This window comes from Clytia hemisphaerica, unplaced genomic scaffold (genome assembly GCF_902728285.1).
Source record: "Clytia hemisphaerica strain Z4C2 unplaced genomic scaffold, Clytia hemisphaerica genome assembly, whole genome shotgun sequence".
Taxonomy (NCBI): domain Eukaryota; kingdom Metazoa; phylum Cnidaria; class Hydrozoa; order Leptothecata; family Clytiidae; genus Clytia; species Clytia hemisphaerica.
In genome coordinates, this window is record NW_027103595.1 from 2,569,251 (window position 1) to 2,584,931 (window position 15,681).

At 35.4% G+C, this 15,681-nt stretch overlaps 1 long non-coding RNA gene across 1 annotated transcript in view; it reads right to left on the bottom strand.

The window, feature by feature from the left end:
* Nucleotides 1-378: 378 nt before the first annotated feature.
* LOC136801717 (uncharacterized) overlaps nucleotides 379-15,681 on the bottom strand; it is a 37,266-nt gene continuing 21,963 nt past the window's right edge. The window contains exon 3 of the long non-coding RNA XR_010845911.1: nucleotides 379-1,153. This is a non-coding gene — a long non-coding RNA (uncharacterized lncRNA). The remainder of the gene's footprint in view (nucleotides 1,154-15,681) is intronic.

Here is a 15,681-nt window from a genome sequence, read left to right on the forward strand (position 1 = left end):
CAGAGTTACCTCAAATTAATTTAAAGTTATAAAATTTTAAAGAATATTCTCGCAAGATCACTACTTTAAGAAGTAAATTGACGTCAAAAAAAACATCGAAGCCTTGTTTCAGAGTAATGTGCAGCCATTTTATTTTTAGCAAGATGAAATTTAATCAATTCGTTTCATTTTTCATCATTTAATCAATCCATATATATCCTACAAGTTCTGCTACTTCTTTACCTTTTTGCAAAATACCTTATTGGAGTGCAAAAGGTGATTATGCCTGTTCTATTTTGAATCATTGACAAGTGATGAGTCTTTTTTTTTTGTCCATGTAACTGACATTAAAAATGGCTTAAAAGAAACAAGTTAGAATTGGTTAAATATCGATCCTGGAACAAAAATTAACCTGCAAAATGAAAAAACGATGCCATTTTGATGTTTTAAAAGGCGAAATGTACTTCGGTTTTTTGTTCCATACGAGAAAAATCGACTTGAAAAATTGACGTAAGTCAGAGAAATTGTGAAAAAGTCATCTTCAATGAACATACAAATGTATAATTTCCAACAAGGGTGGAAGAGTAAATTTCAAATCTTCCCTGAAAATTTCATACATCTATGTTCGATATAATTGTCTAGGTCAAAAATTCAAAAATAGGGGCGTTTTTTTAAAACACACCCGGTGTAACAGCGCTCAAGGTACCGACCCTGCGGATGAAATCTCACTGTAAATACCGCTCCGCCACTGCCTCGGGCTTAGGTCCGTTTCCCAAATTGATCCCTTCGACCTTGTATAGACGATAGGGTCGTGTAAGTTAAAACAAAAGGCATGGAAAACTTACCCTATACGATCTTCTAGAAAGAAAAACAGCGCCAATAATAGCTTGCATAAATCAACAATTCCAGATATTTAACCAATTTTAACTTGTTTCTTTTAAGCCATTTTTAATGTCAGTGTAAATAGAATCGAAATAGAGTCGATATCTTCCGTTGATAGCCCAGTAATCTAGGACTTTTAAACAGTCTTCCGATTATTTCACGGGGTCCAGGCTATCTATGAACCGAACGGAACAATGGAAGGAGCTGAGATTCGAACGGAATGGAACGGACCGGAACGGAACCCATTCGGCTATTGCATCATGTCTTTACGGGTGGCTCTTCATGCTACAAACTAAGACAATTGTAAAATCTATAGCATTTTTATCACCCTATATCGTCGACACGTTGGGAGCACTTTCATTACTGAAAGATTGGACAAAAAACGGTCCCCAGCGAGATGGATTCTGAAAAAACACAGGAAAGGTGAAATTTCTATAGCTATTCCCAACCCAGCTGGCCACAACGTTGTCTCAACGTTCATCTAACATTGTATGGACAACATTATGGATATATTGACAACGTTGTTTGGACGTTATGATCATTAGATAAACGTTGAAACAACGTTGTGTGCAAGCTGGGAATAGTTTATTTATGAAAATCGCAGTCCATTAAATTCAAAAAATCTCCTTTAGTTCTTTGTTTCTTCATTGGCAGCCCTCATGTATCAGACCTGCATTTGAAAAAATTGCCGAAAAAATTGTTCCCGTGATTGGATTCACTGAAATTCCTCATTGCAAAGTTAAAGCAGTTTTAAGAATCACTACTGATAATACCTAAACTATGAATTGAATAGAATTGGAAATCAACAAATTTCAACATAAATCTAATTTAAATTTAATCATAGATTTTATAATTTCTATTTAGCACCTTTATTTTGTTGCTACTTAGTCACTGAGACAGTTGGGTACAATTCATACAATCATTTTCAACACAAGAGGTAAAGGGAAACGCCCTTTTTACTATTTGAAACAACACGAAGAAGAGAAAAGATTCGAAAAATTGATAAAAAAACAATAACGTTGCAAGCCGGAAATAGTAGCTTGGGAAAGAGGGGCTTCCAAGAATCCGGTATTCCGTTATTAGGAGGAAAATGGGCCGGTATTGGTACTTTTCGAAACATTTTTTAACTGTATTAGAGAAATTTTAGGCCGATTCACCGGTATTTCATCAAAAATTTTCCTGTATTACTGATATGCACCATTGCAATGTCTTTTGACATTACCTCACGGACCCAACAACTGATTGGTTGTTAGCGCCGTAAAATCAGTCAATTCATCACTTCAACAAATCAGCTGCTGGGTCCGTGGAAGACATTGCAATGGTGCATATCATGAATTCTGGTATTTTGTACGGAAGCCATCCACTATCGTTGGATTTTAGTTTACAGTAAAAGATGTTCAATCATAAACGTACTTTGCATGAGATTAATGGCTACCCTGAGTATTAGCTTTTCACGGTATCAAATGGCTGGATAGTTATCGACCTCGTGTGTAGACGATGTTATCGTCCGTTACAGTGATAATAAAGGAGGGGAAATATGACGGTATGGCCAACGGATTAGAATAGGTGGATTAACTTCTCTCGTTGCTCCCAAGAGAGATCCATTGTCTTCTCATTGTTACAAGAAAAATCTGTAAATGACTCTGCGCACTCCTCGTTTAGTTTTTTCATTGTTTTTATAAGAACAATTTTCCAATTCATACAGTTTCGAAAACGAATTTGTCCTATGATTCGATCAATTTTGATGATTTTGCAAATATTTTAAATCCTGCACTTAAGTTTTAGCATCAACAAACGCTAGACCAGTTTTAATGTAAATTTTTAATCTTTTGTCAATGGCAATCTTCAGATAAGTGAAAATTAACGTATGGTCTATAACTAAGAAACTGTACTGGAGCCTTATCCGAGTGCTTGCCTAGCAGACGAATAAGACGCAGTGAGTGAGTGAGTCTAGACTACGAAAGGGACGGGCTAGAGGAACCTAGGGGAGTAGAACCTAATCCTATTTGCAGACAGGAACGGGAGACTATGCAGTTACAATAAACTAATATTTAATAATGACAACGCTCTACAATCGTGTTATAAATAAGAAAAGGATACTTACAAACCTATGTCCTGAGCAGGTCCGCCGCCGATCGCTGCCGAAACAACACTAAAGTTTAGGAGGGCTGGACAGCAATTGCTAAGTTGCTGCCCAGTGGAGCGTGGAAGGCGTAGTTGGGCGTTAGAAGGGCGCTAGATACGATCAGTAAAGGTATAGCCGAAGGAACTTTAGTACAAAACTATCGATGGGTCACGAATGGGTTGCATACTGGTGAAAGAAGACTGTATTTAGAATTAGGAAAATAAATTTCAAATTATTTGGCTAATTTCTGCATTGGATAGAAAGGGCTAAAAAAGTGCATTTTCTTATTTAAAATGTACCACGTGATACGTAATGACCAATGAAAATGTTGAAAGTAATGATTTTTTACAACTTTTTTACAACTTATCAAGTTTTAATTGCTAGCAAACTCGTAAAAAAGTTTGATAACCTAACGAGGAGTGTTTTCTATGAGTTCTTAATCCACCTATTCTAATCCGTTGGTATGGCGTTATGGTGGTATACGGAAAAAAAAATCGCCGGGAGAGTTTTGAAGATTTCTACTGGCAACTCTACCGACTGTAAACTCTTTTCGGCAAAAAACCTGTTTGCGAATTTTCTTCAGCTTTGGGCTTATTTCTTAGATACTGATTTGTCTTAGACTAAATCATAGTCGACCTCGTGTGTAGTATTGCTGATGGTCAAAAGTTTAAAAATCTGCCAAATTTGTGACGTCTTTATATTAACTGTACAATTACTGTAATGTTTAATGTGGCTTTTGATAGTAACCGAATAGAATTTAAAGATACAAATACTTAAGTCACTTTTAGTTTGCAATTAAAATCATTCCAGGAGGGAGAAGGAGAAAGGAGAAAGGAAAATAATTTTGTTAATGCCAAAAAGTTAAATCAATGCAGTTTCTTTTACGTCAAAGAAAATTTAGTTGAGGTGTCTGTCAACTTGCTGCAAAACAGCAAATGTCACACAAAATACAACAATTTTAATAAATTGTACATCCCAGTCTCATGGTTGAGCCGGTGACAGCTCTTTCAAAGGAAGAATGTCCAAAAGTCTTCCATGGTAGGGAAATTACACTAAGATTTCATCAAAATTTGGAAAAATTTAACAAATCTTTGTCAACATTTAAAAATACGATATACTCTCTCTAATACGACTTTCAAGGGGGCGGATGTTTTTTTCAACTAATAAAATAAAGATTCGCAGTGCAGGGAGTATTAATACCACTTTCAATCTGAGAGACCGATGTTTGAATTATAGAAAGATTCGAATTACAGAAGTTTGAATTGGAGAAAATTAACTGTAACTTATATTTTAAACTGTATTTAAACTTCGTCGCTCTAGATCATCTTTCATCAAACAGTAGCGCACCTATGAACTTTCGGTCAGGGGCGAAATTCTAAACTTTTTTCGGATAAATGACATTATATTGCTGATAAGGTGAATAAATGCTTTTAAAATTCGAAAATCGTATTTTTCATGCAAAAAGCCACAATTATCATTGTTCTATTCTTGAAAAAAGATGGCATCTTCGGGGGGACACGAAGTTAACATGCACGTGAAATTCAAATTTCAGGAGTTAGTCCGACTAAAAGGAGGAGACAAAGGCCTTCTTCATAACTTGAGTACGTAAGCTCAATCAGTAATTGCTCGCTTTAAAGAGATCTCTTATCATGAAAGGACCAAATAGGCTAAGGTTTCTGTCGTGGAACCAAAAAGAATTGCCTGAATTATAGAGAGATTCTCGAGAGTTATAAAGATTCAAGTTATATAGAAACTCTAATTCTCGTATTCCCTCAATACACATTTTTAACCGTAGCCGCCAATTGCCGCGCGGGCATTTTTTTTCAATTTTATCACCCTAAACTCGATCCAATCCTTTTTTACACCTTTTTCGATTTTTTATAGGTGCGAAAAAAGACTGGGAGGGTTTTAGGGTGGTAAAACGGACAAAAAAATGCCCGTGCGGCAATTGGCGGCTACGGTGGAAAAGGTGTATTCTCGTATTTGTTCAATAGTTTGTCAGTCACACTGTTGACATGGTGATTCAACAAACAAAAAAAAACAGTTGTAAAAATACAATATACATAGAACCTGCAAAATTGCTTCATCCTAAAATAGCGATGACCAGAAAATGCTTTCTTTTGGTTTCGAAAAACATTTCGGTTAAATGAGGGAAAGTTGATCAATTAATTAAAAGTACTTAGGCTATAAAACGATTAATTTCTATGAGGCTAAATTGATGGTAATTATGTCTTGAACAGGAATAATTCATTATTGCAATGGTCTTTTTGGTTTTATTGTGTAAGAATAGAGTGTAGGTTGAGTAGGATAATATTGCAATTGGGATTCCGTAACGAAAATGTATTCTTTTATAGGCAAGGAAAGGAATAATACATACTCCCATGAACATATAAACGACTGGACATCCATCTCCTTTGTCTTTTTGTAGAAAAGGCTGCTAGCTTCGTTGCCGCCTCGTTAAAATCATAAAATGAAACAATAGATTTTGATGATATACCACTTGGGAGTACCTTGCTAACAACGTCAAAACTTCGACAAAAGTCTCTGTTATTCTACTCTTCTCAAGTCTTTTATTTATATCATAACAAAGATAACAGAGGCAAAATCATCGTCAGCTTGTCAAAACTCCGGCTAATATTTCTAAATTTTGACTTAACAGTGTCTAATAATTTTAGAGAGTGTCACACATTCTAATTTTGATATTCTTATGACACAGGCTCTAAACTTTGGCAAGCTATTTTTTTCAAGTCATAAAAAAAATTATTGGAGTGACAAAAGGGATTCAAAAGTATACACGCAGTTGAAATTCTGCATTTTAGAGTTGAAAATGTTGATAAAATATATTACAAACTTGTGAAAAAATTCGAAAATAATTTTTTTGTGCATTAGGAGTAATGTTCAAGCTCTATCGATCCTTTTACCTAAATAATTCAAAGAAATAAAATTATGACGGAATAATGTCGGATTTTTCATACCAATATTGAAATACAGGCGGCAACGAAGCTCGCTTCAAAGAGACTATAAAAGATAGAGGTCCAGTCGTTTATATGTTCATGATACTCCACATTGACTTCGATCTTTCCCTATAGTTTACAAGCAAAATGAGAACAATAAAAAAAAATTTAGTCGATAATCAGATGCACCCCTGTAACACAGACCCGTGGAACCCCAGCCCAACTGAAAAATTTTTGTCCCGGTTAGGAAAATACCCTGGAATTTCAGCCCCACTTGGAAATCTAATAGGGATTTCAATAGGAATTTTCATCCCGACTGAATAAAAAATCTCTATCGAGGCTGTGAGACAGGGGTGTTCAGATTGCAGCCTGTCAAAACACTCAAACAAGAACTCCGTAATCAATCCACCCAATCCCTGCCCTACAAGAAAATACCAAACCACGCCATTTTGGCAGTCGTCCCGGGGGGGGTACTAGGTTTGCGAGGTGACGGGTATGTCCGAGCCGAAAATCGAAAATCGACCCTTTGAGAGACAAAATTATGGTGATTTTGGGACCCTTTGAGAGACTTTTTCCTAAATTTTGGTCCATTTTTTCCAAATTTTGGTTTCATTTTCACCAAATTTTGGTCAAGATTTTTGGAAATCGTGACCCTTTGAGAGAGAAATTTTAGATTTTCGTAATTTTGGGACCCTTTCAGAGACTAACTTTTGAATTTGTACCCCTTTGAGAGACTTTTGAGGAATGAGAAAAGGTACCCTTATGGCTCGCACATACGCGGCACCCATTTTGCCTAAGTACCCCCCCCCCGGGCAGTCGTACATCAAAATTTACATATTTAAACTAAAATGCCTCTCTCAGTTTCAATGAATACCTTATCGGGGGAAAAAATGAGAAGGTGACGAAATTTTCCCTCGACGAATTTTTTCCCCGATATTTTATCACCCGACCAAAACTTTTACCCGATTCTCTCTTTCCCCTACCCAAAACTTTTACCCGGTTTTTTAAAAATTAAGATTTTCACGCGATTTTTTTATTTCAACAGAAAAAAGGATTTCTATCGTAGTTTTCCATTGTAAATGTTTCAAGGGATGTTTCTTAACAGAACAAATAAAATGACTTTCTTTTCAATTCAAACGAGTTCTTTTGCCTAATAAACACAACAAGCTAAGTTAAAACTACAATAGTTTGATAAAAAATTATAATAGTAACACAATGTCGTCGGTCATCCGGTCAAGTCTTTGAAAAATCCAAATATTAACAAAGTTTTTATGAAGATGTCCCTCATTTCTGGGCATCTTTGGCAGCAAGAAAAGGTAGTTGTTTGCAGGAGTAATTCAATGTTGTAACAAAACTATTGGTAAAATTGGTAAAATTTGGTCGGGTGAAAGTGACGAATTTGAAATTTTGGTCGGGGGAAAGTAACGAAAATGCCTCTAGGTGACGAAATTTTTCCCCGACGAAAAAAGAACCCGACTAAATAAAACCCCGACATTTTTTCCCCGATAAGGTATCAGATATTCTTAAAATGAGTTACATGATTGCTGATGGATCCTATCAACCCTTTAATTTTATTGATTTCAGTAAATAATAATCTCCAATGAATAGACTTCCCCACTAAAAGACATTATGTTGAGGTGGTCAGTTTAAATTGTCAAAAACACAAACTCGATCCCAGCTTTTTATGATTCTAACGTCCATCAGTAAGATCGAAAAGTGGTGCAAGTGGCTCTGGGTGTGAGATTGTAAAAATTAAACTTTGCCCCTTGGTTATTGGTGTTTTGAGAGAGAATTCGGATGGAAACATTCTACACTTTTTCTCCAAATATTTAACCAAGTACCCTTTGATTCACACCGGACATTTAGGATATTCTTTCTATTTGCGCTAAACCTTGGAGGTCGATTGCTGAAGTGGAGCGCGTCACCTAGTCTTAGATCCCAGTAACCTACCGTTTGGATCAGATTAAACAATCTATGCTCAATTTAAAAGTTGACAGTGACCGGGGATCAAACCCAAAACCCTTTGGATTTGAAGGCAAATACTTAACAAGTAAGCTATCTGGCCATTTTTCGTTAATTGCAATGACCCTAGTGACATGAACTGTTTATTGACTTCTTTGGTCGGTTGACAAAGCACGATATTAAAACCCCAAGAAAAAGCAAATATGAAGTAATATCGGTGAAAAGCTAATTTTTCAAATTAATGGTTATTTTCATGGATAAATTCATTTGAGGTTGATTTTATTTGAAACTTTGATCGTTGCGTAGAACGCGTACCTCAATATCAGCGCGAGTGCAACAAAACACAATAATCGTCTTCTGTTCGAAATTTGTTATATCACGTTATAATCTTATCTATTTTTTAAGAGACATTCCAAATAGCGTCGCGTTTTTGCCCTCAATAACTGCTTTCATTCTATTTGACTTTATTTTAGGAGTATTAGGGGTATTTCCAACCCCGATAATGCCCCCTTGTTTATTAAATTTAGATATATGCTGTATACAATCAATTCTGTAAAAGAAATGCGAAAAACACTTGTACCAGAATAGACTTTCGCTTCTGGAGTGGAATATTTTATTTTATTCTCGAAATGCTTCCTAAAAGAGCTTTTCAAGTTCTTCAAAATTTCTCCCGCTTCCAAACCAATTTGATGAAACTTAGTGAATTTATTTACGGTTCCGAAAGACATGTCAAGAGAAAGTCGTTCTGTAAATTACTAATTTGAAAGATTTTCGCGTGCTAATAAAAATGGTAGCTATTTCCGAACTCATCACACGTCTTTCAAGCTCTCTAGTATATTCTCTAGTTTAATTTATGCTGTGAGGGTACGGCAAGAGTAATATATTTTATGCTGTGAGGGTGCAGCAAGAGTAATATATTTTAAGCCGTGAGGGTGCGGCAAGAGTAATACATTTCATGCCGTGAGGGTGCGGCAAGAGTAATATATTTTATGCCGTGAGGGTGCAGCAAGAGTAATATATTTTAAGCCGTGAGGGTGCGGCAAGAGTAATACATTTCATGCCGTGAGGGTGCGGCAAGAGTAATATATTTCATGCCGTGAGGGTGCAGCAAGAGTAATATATTTTATGCCGTGAGGGTGCGGCAAGAGTAATATATTTTATGCCGTGAGGGTGCGGCAAGAGTAATATATTTTATGCTGTGAGGGTGCAGCAAGAGTAATATATTTTATACCGTGAGGGTGCGGCAAGAGTAATATATTTTATACTGTGAGGGTGAAGCAAGAGTAATATATTTTATGCCGTGAGGGTACGGCAAGAGTAATATATTTTATGCCGTGAGGGTACGGCAAGAGTAATATATTTTACGCCGTGAGGGTGCGGCAAGAGTAATATATTTTATGCTGTGAGGGTGCGGCAAGAGTAATATATTTCATGCCGTGAGGGTGCGGCAAGAGTAATATATTTTATGCTGTGAGGGTGCAGCAAGGATTTATGAGTAATGCTGTGAGGTTGCAGTAAGAGATGGCAATGCGAGGGTGCATTGATGAGTATTTCAGTAGAAAGCTTCTATGTAAATAAAGACTCCTTTCGGGCACTTACAAAACGAAAACCTTTGTCGAGTATACCGAACGGATTTTTCGAGCTCTACGACAGCCCAGCTAAAATTTGAGACAGCCTGGGCACCCAATTTTGACCACCGGGGTCTGGAGGTTTTTGTCCGGGGGGACTTGATCAATCCGTTGTCTAAGTCAACAAGATAGCATGAAGATAACGGCTTCTGCTCAAAGTAAGTGAATTTGATATAAAAATTTTAAAAGAAATGCCTAAGAGGACCTCAATTTTTTAATATCGGTTATTGCTGTAAAGTAGGTGGTATTTATTCCATGTTGAAAGTAATATTTTAATTGGATTGATCCCACAGGGATTGGTAAAAGGAAAGTAGTTTTTTTTTATCAATAGGAAAGTAGGGTATTTTTTCAAAATTAGGTTTATTTAGGACCTCAAGTATATTGACATTGATAACTGCTGTCTAACTTTTATCGATAACTTCAATTTTGACGGTAGGCAAAGTACCATTTTATTTCTCTATATCCCAGAGGAATTGGTGTATGAAAAAGATGTATAATTTCGTAGAATTAGGTCGTTTTAGGACCTCGAGTATCGGGAATTATTGTAAAGAATATGGTGTTTATTTAATTTTGACAGTAGGCAAAAGTAACATTTTATTTCAAAGGAAAGTAGTGTTTTTTATCAAGGTGTATAATTTCGTAGATTAAGTTCCGTAGAATAATTTTTCGTACAGTATTTATTTTTTTATCGTATTCCAGGTTGCCACGGGCCTATTTCCCACGAGAGCCTTGAAACGCCTAACTACTAAACTAAATAAAAGGGTACAAGCCTGTCTCAACAAATTATCTCATTTTCACTTTCTTCATTTTCTTAGATTTAGCTTTTAAGGCCTTTAACAGTACTTGCGTTTTTTCTAAAGGATTAGTAAATAAATAAGGTTATTTTCGGTTCCAACGATTAGAAAATAAGCATTAATTTACTTTCGAGTCCAGCCCCCTCACTACATTCCTGAGCCAGGCCGGGAATCTTCATTAGGGTTGTAAAGTTTTATATCAGACATAAATTTAGGTAATTGGGTATTTGACTGCTGTCATGCGAGGTCGGACCAATCTGTACAAAAACTAATATGAGTTACAGAGGCTAATATCATGACACTCTTGTCTCGGTGCCTCGGATGAATTTTTTCCCGCGGTGGGAATGAAAAATGCTATCAAACCTAATGGGGATAAGAAAATCTATTATTTCAATTAGTTTTGGAGTGCAAATTTTTCCATTGCTGAATTTCAAATAGGGATTAAATCAAACTTAATCTCTCAGCGCGGGGCTAAAATTGTTTCTCCCTCACTTAGAAATTTCTTAAGGCTTTACTCTTTCTTGCTTGAAAAAGGTAGAAAATTCCTCTCAGGCCCCTTCAGAGCTTCAAACTCAATGACTGAGGACTTCAAATAGTTGCTATGTAGATAAAGTGACCCTTCGTAAAAATTCGTTCCTCTAGATACTCATAAGGAGACATAATGGTCCGTAGGTACAAATTAATTCAAGCCACATCTTAGGGCGCAGAAAAAACCTGATCTTCAATAATTAAGTAGTCAATCACAGTGAATGACGTTATTTGGCCTTATAGAATGTAAACAAAGTCACCGAGGGCCAAAACAAAAATGACGTCATTCAATAAATTACCAAATCTCGACCAAATCACTGATCTTCAACAACAGTTAGTTCCGCGTAGGAAAACTGTATTTTTTTGGCGTAAATTTAAGAACTAAACTGGACCACAAAAATTAGGTGATCTTTTTCAAGAAAGCTCATTTTATTAATCTTCTAACAAACCAAAATAGCGAGGTCAAACCTTTTACGTCACCAAAAGAAGAATGTAGTAGTTGTCGATTTTAAATTTGGCTGATTTTTGTATCTTTGAGGTTCAAATTACATCAATGTTTGATGAGACTGTCAAACCAATCAAAGAACAGATAACAGGCGTTCAAATTAGAAATTATTTTAAAAATGGTGCTTTGATAAAAATCATCCTTAGACAATCTTAACAGTATTCCTAGACTAGTAAACTAGTCGGTTATTACTTATAACCTTATAATAAAACTGTCAATCAAATAATGTAAACACTAATTAAATATTCAGCGCGCGTGAGAGAAAAGGAAAATAACCGACTAGAAGCTACTTCCAATGCCTTTTTTTCTTCACCTAAAATCGTAAGGAGAGACATACATATTTCTGTATGTCTGAACCGTGCGGGATTGCATTTATTTTTCTTTATGGTAATTGTGTTTTTGGAAATACTCATTTATTTATATGTTCCCATGTTTAATGTTACTATGAAATATCATTTAGTCAAAAAAGTTGGACGGATTCTCAAAAACCTAAAAAATGTTGTAAAATTAAACAACGTTTTTTGAGGGAAGAAGCTTCTAGTCGTTGAAATTCAGAAAAGACACGCAACCTCACCTCTTCGATTCTTTTTTTTTTGGGGGGCTTGAACCTTTTGTATATGGGTCTGTTTTCAACGACTAGTTTACTAGTCTACAGTATTCCTGGTTAGGATTCAAATCCAACCTAAATTAAACACGTAATACACCCCTGCATCACAAACCTGCTGGAACCGCAGCCTCATTGGAAAATTTAGCAAAAATTTCGCTCCCGGTTGGAAAATACTCTAGAATTTCATCTCCACTGGGAGATTGACTTTGATTTCATTCCCACCCGAAATCGAATGTTTAAAAGTTGCACTCCAAAACCATCCCAATGGATTTTTTAACCTTGGATCAATAGAATTTCTATCCCCATTAGAATTTCAATAGGAATTTTTATCCCCACTGAGGAAACAAGTTCCACTGGGGCTTTGAGACTGGGGGTGTCGTAATGAAAAAGTCAAGAAAAAATATGGTGTTTTTATGACAGTCTTGAGTAGGGGATACCTGGTAATTTACAAGTAAAAATGCTCTAAAAATGCCCTGAAATTAGTATCTTTGGTTCAGTTGCCAAATTGTGATAATCTTCTTCGTATATTCTCAATTTCTTGGCTATATTTTCATGAATATTCTAATAGAGTACATTCTTATAAATAAAGCGCTTAGATTGCTCATTTTAAAGTCTAAGTCTGAATAAGTTAGAACGAACACCAGAATTTCATTGCAATATCATCATCGAAATTGTATACAGGTTTTTTATAAGAGCATCCAAAATTCTTGAAGCCTTTATTTAGATATTCTTAACTTTTGGAGTTTTAAGTCTAAAAATGTTTTGAAAATGTTTTTGAGTATTTTTGGGTCATTTAGTAGGAAACTGGGTGTAGTTCGCAAAGCCTTAAAACGTTCTTAACTTGTTCTTAATATTTTGGTACTCGAAGCCTTATGTTTTCATATAGTATGCTTATAAAAAAAACGTGTAGAGAACATATACAGCAAAGGGAATTGTGGGAGTTCTTCGTTCTGATTCTTTAATAACGATATTATGATATTGCTGAAAAGATTTGCAACTCATCGTGAGAAGCATAAACCAAATTGGATTGAATTAAAAAGTTGGAAATTTATTTCGTAATGATCAGAACATTTGGGAAAGCCAATAATAAGCAGTTATTGGACAAAGTCGAATCTAATATGCAAAAATAATATATTTTCTCGTAGCCCAATATTTTTCATATTGGATGAGACTGCGTCCAAATAAATGGTTTATTATCCGTTTATTGCTAAAATATTTCTCGTTTTCAAACATAATTCCAATTTAAAGACCGTAAATCTGATTTCTTGGTAGTTTTTTATTCAAAAGTCTTATTTCTATTTTGTGACGTAACGTCGAAAAGAAGATGCTCAATTGTCATTGAACTCGTTGTGTGACGTCAAATTTTGAAATATGTAGCCCCCATGGAAGCTATATATATTCGAAAATATTGGACAGCAAAGAAGCCAATCAAATGTCGCTATTTACGCGCGTCGGATAATAAACATAGTAATTTATCTTAGCCGGACCTCCGATTTCCAACCAAATCATTTTATTTTCTCTAAATAAAAGAGCAAAAAAGATTAAAATCATAAGGCTTAAGTTACTTTTCAGGTCAAACTCAAAATTTGGTCATTTTCTGTATTCTGCTTCGTCTTTACCACTTGAAACCCTAATTTGTATAACATTTCGGCCACCCAAGACCTAGGCTGCTGACATCCACTAACGGATTCGTGCTCCTTATAGACTACCTGTGGTTTTGTAGAGGTCTGCGATTCAGACTACCCAAGACCTGGATTATTCTTGAATTTTCCTCATCTTTCGATTATCCTATTTTCGAGAGTACTTGTTCTTGAAAAGATTTTCAATGAAAAATTAAAGACAATTAGACTATTACACGCCCTTTTTATATGGCGTTTCTCGTTCCCTTGAGAACGGACCGAGTTCGAAACATGTCATGAAAAATCAGCATTCTTTTAAACTAGCATAAACTAAAAAAGTATTGACCGTAACCAATATCTGTAGGGCGGGAGGGTGGCATTTTCTCCTCAACTAGTACGCCTACGACATCTTGGATTTTTAGAGTGCTTCCAAAGTATAGCCAATATCGTTCGGACTAACAAGGAAGTAGCGTTACAAATGGTGGGACGCCCAATTATAAGCGGGCCACAGGAGGCGGAGGCAATGTCGACGATTAAAAGTTAGACTATAATTTAATCTATTGTTAAATAAGCATTGCCGAATTCTATGATGATGACAATCTTAGCATATTCTTAATTTTTCATCATAATCATTCTTATAAAAAGGGTGTGTAATGTCGAATTGAAATATTAATAAAAAAAGATTTGCAGGTGCCAAAATCAAGTTACCGTATTACTTCGAATAAACGCCCCGGGGCGTTTCTTAAATTTTTGGGATTTTAGAAGGCGTTTATTTGAGGAGTGATTTAAAAGAGCGGGGCGTATATTAAATAATTTTTAACCAAGGTCACTTTAATCATGAAGGTAATAAAGATAAAGATTTATCATCGGAAGCAAAGCTGTTTGGTTGCTTTGGGAATAAGATGATTAATTTTGGGTATACTCGTGGGAATATTTAAGATGAATGAAAAGACATTACATTTTTAACAAGTATATTGAAATATAATAGCCTTGTCATGAAAAATTGAAGAAAACTTCACATAATAAGCCCTAATAAGCACAATACTTCAAACTTCTAGGGGAAGCTTCCCATAAAGCCATCGATAGATTTAAAAAAGAATTACGTGTTACGATTAGGAACCTTGTATCGATTATTTTGTCAGAGTATGAAAACCACTTAGAAGTGAGTATTTTAAGATAAGAAACTTTCAATGATAATGTGATGCAACTCTCAAGTCAATTTTAACAAAATGCCAGCCCAAAAATGTGTCCCTATGAAATTAATATACTCTTTTAGTCTTACAATCAGTTGAAACTATTTCAAATCGCATTTTAACAAGGATTTTTGGCAAAATTAAGTTTTTCAAAATCAACCAAACAGTCTCTTTCTGTTCTTAGAAAGTTATAAATTGATGTGTTTTGCTTCCAATGATGGTACATCAAAGAAAAGCCGCTTTGAATAGATTTATAAAAGATTTCAACGACCATTTAGATCATTACCGAGACGTTTTCTCTCCATCTATATCTTCATTACCTTCATGTTTTAATAAAGTGAATGGGAATCTTTGCTTTGTCTTTTCGTTTTCTTTCGAGTTAAAATATGTAATTTTAGAGGTGTAAAAATCGGTCAAACTTAGTTTGAACACTTAAAATATACAATTACCAAGAGATATTTAAGTTTCCCTTCCAATGAAATAAACGCCGCTCCTAGGGGGAGGCGTTCATTCGAAGAGGCGTTTATTTGTTTATTTGAGGGGGCGTTCATTGAAAATCTTTCCCTGTAGGGAGATGCGTTTATTTCAAGAGATACGGTATCGAAATAAGCATTTATTGATAAACAAGTAAAATCAGGAAGGCTTTGTATAAACATCAGGCATTGGTCTATTCCAGGAAAAATAGAGATCTTTTTTTAAAAAGGTGCCCCCCCCTGGATATCTTTCCAATTTTTCAGGACTCCCTTGGATTTTTTTCTCCCATTTTTTTGAACCACCCTAGATTTTCAACCTTATTATACTGACCACCCTGGATTTTCAACCCGATTTTACTAACCACCCTGGATTTTATCATTCAAAAAACCAGGCCACCCTGGATTTTTTATTTTCCAGACCACCCTGGACGT